Below are 3,398 nucleotides of genomic sequence, written 5' to 3' on the forward strand. Positions count from 1 at the left end.
TACCACATGGGAAACACTCCACTGTCCACCAGAGAGGCAGAGAAAGGTTACCAGACTAACAGTGAGGGCAAATCCATGCCAATCGCATTTGACAGGCTAACAAAATCTTTACCTTCTCTTGGCTCAACACAAATGTAGAAGTGGCTAATTCAAAATCCCTGTCTTGTGGAGAATCACACTGCAGGTCTGCATACTACTAGGCCAGAAAATGGAGAATTAGTCACAAATGATCATCTTACACACCCAGCTTATCAATGATGTAACCGCGCTGCTTGCTGTCCACGATCTTGGAGTAGATGTCCGCCACGCCTTGGTCCCAGGCAATGGTGTAGCCGCACAGCAGCACATTGTGCTGTGCGGGGGGCTGCCAGCACACCCTGATGTGGTCAGTCAGCGCCACGGCTGTAATGGACCACAAGACACTGCAGATAACACAGTGACTCCACCATCATGATCACTATGTAGGTTTTATCATGGCTTCCAAACATGAATATTTTGTACCATGAAAACAAAATTATACAAATGTATTGTACCTGTAAGTTATCCTAAATTCTATACACAACACATATATTAGGTTTATACTGTTTGTTGGGAATTAAGAATGTAAGTGATGGATAAGGAGGTAGGAGGTAGGAGGGACAATTTGAAGGGGACAGAGGATGTAAATCACAACACTGAGGGAAACACTCACCCTTCAGACCAACTGGCTTGTCTGGGACCCTGTTTTCATGGAGGTCATTGGTGAGGTCCCCGCCAGGGTGGACTGAGTGTATGGGCAGTGCCGTTGACCGTGAGTGCTGCAAGATGGAAATGGAAAATGAAAATGAGGAGCTGTTAGCATATTCTCAACATGGAAAAACTCCACTTGCATTAAAATTTACTCTGTTGAAATGAAATGGGAAAAGTATATTTGTCCCCTTGAATGTGCATTTCCTAGCAGAAGACCTCATCAAGCTACAGGAGTGGAACAAAAAGTGGCTGCTACAATTCAATGAAGAAAATGTAGTCCTGCACCTTGGGAGAGGATATCCAGCACACCAATACCACATGGGAAACACTCCACTATCCACCACAGAGACAGAGAAAGACATGAAACTATATATATGATACTAGGCTAACAGTGAAATCCAAACCCGTGCCAACCGCAGCGGACGGGTTAACCCAAACTACCTGCCCCGTCCACGGACCCCCATAGGGCACGGAGGGTAGACGACCGGGGCTTACATGTCAACGCCTACACGCCCCGCCACGGCACCGCTACAAGGCCGGGAGCACGAGGATAACAAGGGGGGGCACGTGGATAGCAGGGATAACAAGGGGCAGCACGGAGCACCGCGTTCTTTTCCTCTCTCCCCCGCGCGAGGTAAACAAACACTGAACAGCTGATGGCTGGGATTATTGTACAACGTTGCCAGATTGTCGTACTCAGTTTCTCATGTTTCCCAATTTCCATCCCCAAAACTGTTTCCTGGGTCACAATAACGATATTTATTTGTAGTTATTGTTGAAATGGTTTATTATTCATGTTTCCTGGTGATATTTATGCGGGAGAAGCTGGTAAAAGTAATGCTCCGAGTACGACAATCTGGAAACGATGCTGGGATAACTTGCCTTCATCATCTCGCCCTCGTGCATGTACCGGTTTTCGACGCTTAACCATTGCCAAAACACATCAGGAATCAACGGTTTTAGTGATAACTATATCTGAGTCTCGTTATTGGGCGCCAGAGACAGGTTTTGGGTGGGAGATCGGCAAATATAACAGGCTGACTGTAACGAGCTGGCAACTTCACGCCCGTGTGACTCGCCAGCGATACGAAATTGTCGTACTTGGAACATTATATTATATTATAGTTGTCTATCTATGATGTGTAAATTTATCTATTATTCATTTGTATTCGTCTAGTTGCTAAACTCGTGTGCTCCAGTTAAACTGTTAATTGACTCTCCTTGCTGACATCATCCCGGTAAATATAAGTGCTGCATTCCACTGACACTATTTTTCAAGCACCTTCCTCACCACAAAACTGTTCTTGTTTCCTCTAATGACTGACTCACTGACTGCTTGATTAACTGACTGACTGACTGGTTGACTAATTGACTGACTGACTAACTGACTGACTGCCTGACCGCATGATATACTGACTGACTATATAGCTGGTTAACTGACTGACTGAATGAATGATGGATTGACTGTCTGACAGACTGACCGATTGCCTGGCAGACAAACTGGTTGACTGACTGACTGAATGAATGATGGATTGACTGTCTGACAGACTGACCGATTGCCTGACAGACAAACTGGTTGACTGACTGACTGAATGATTGAATGAGATTGATCGACTGATAGAAGGTTTACGAGTGGTGGAGCGCCGAGGTGAGTTTCGACAGGGGATGCTTGCAGCCTGTGTCGATCTCAGGAAGGCGTTTGATTCAGTGCATCGATCGTGAGGCACTCTGGGATCTTCTGCGACTCCGTGGGATTCCTGCGAGGACTATTGGTTTGCTGACTGGCCTGTATTCTGGGACAGAGAGTGCTGTGAAGTGTGTGTGGGGGGGGGCTTGTCCAGCCTCTTTCCCGTGAATGCGGGAGTGAGGCAGGGCTGTGACCTTGCCCCAGCGCTTTTCAACACTTGTATGGACTGGGTACTGGGCAGAGTTGTGGACCTGCGGAGCATCCATTGGCAATACCAGGGTCCTTGTTTTTGCCGATGATGCAGTAATCCTGGCGGAGTCGCTGGAGGTCTTGGTGATGGCTCTCGAGGCACTGCACGAGGCGGCGAAGCCCTTGGGACTCCAGGTCTCCTGGGCCAAGACCAAGGTACAGGTGTTTGGAGGCTTGCTGGATGACACAGTACAGTCTGTTCATGCGTGTGGCGAGGACGTTGAAATCTCGGAAAGTTTCACGTATCTTGGTAGCGTAGTTCATAACAACGGTGAGTCTGGCCAGGAAGTCTTACGGCGGATTGGTCTGGCCCACGGTGCTATGGACTCGCTCAACACGAGTATATGGCGTTGTCGATACCTGTGCAGGTGTACAAAGACGCGGATCTTCAATTCCCGTGTGCTCCCTGTCTTACTCCATGGTTGTGAGACATGGACTCTTAACGGGGACCTGGAGAGGCGGATTGATGCCTTTAGTAATAAGTGTCTACGCAGAATCATGGGATATCGCTGGAAGGACTTTGTGTCAAACAGGCGACTACTCCGTGAGGCTGATTCGACATATATTACCTGCATAGTCCGTCAACGCCAACTCCGGCTATACGGGCACGTTTTCCGGAAGCTGATCCTGCTCATCGGGTTGTCTCTGTGAGAGACAATCCTGAGTGGAGGAGGCCACGGGGACGCCCACGGAGTTCGTGGCTTAAGCAAGTCGATAGATCCTGCCGGGAGGT

At 48.3% G+C, this 3,398-nt stretch overlaps 1 long non-coding RNA gene across 1 annotated transcript; it reads right to left on the bottom strand.

The window, feature by feature from the left end:
• Positions 1 to 244: 244 nt before the first annotated feature.
• LOC126990011 (uncharacterized) lies at positions 245 to 1,362 on the bottom strand. Its single transcript, XR_007743943.1, has 3 exons — positions 1,225 to 1,362; positions 692 to 797; positions 245 to 402 (listed from the first exon to the last, which is right to left on the bottom strand). It is a non-coding gene; the product is annotated as an uncharacterized LOC126990011 (long non-coding RNA).
• Between the last annotated feature and the right edge of the window lie 2,036 nt (positions 1,363 to 3,398).

This window comes from Eriocheir sinensis, unplaced genomic scaffold (genome assembly GCF_024679095.1).
Source record: "Eriocheir sinensis breed Jianghai 21 unplaced genomic scaffold, ASM2467909v1 Scaffold141, whole genome shotgun sequence".
NCBI classification, from domain to species: Eukaryota; Metazoa; Arthropoda; class Malacostraca; order Decapoda; family Varunidae; genus Eriocheir; species Eriocheir sinensis.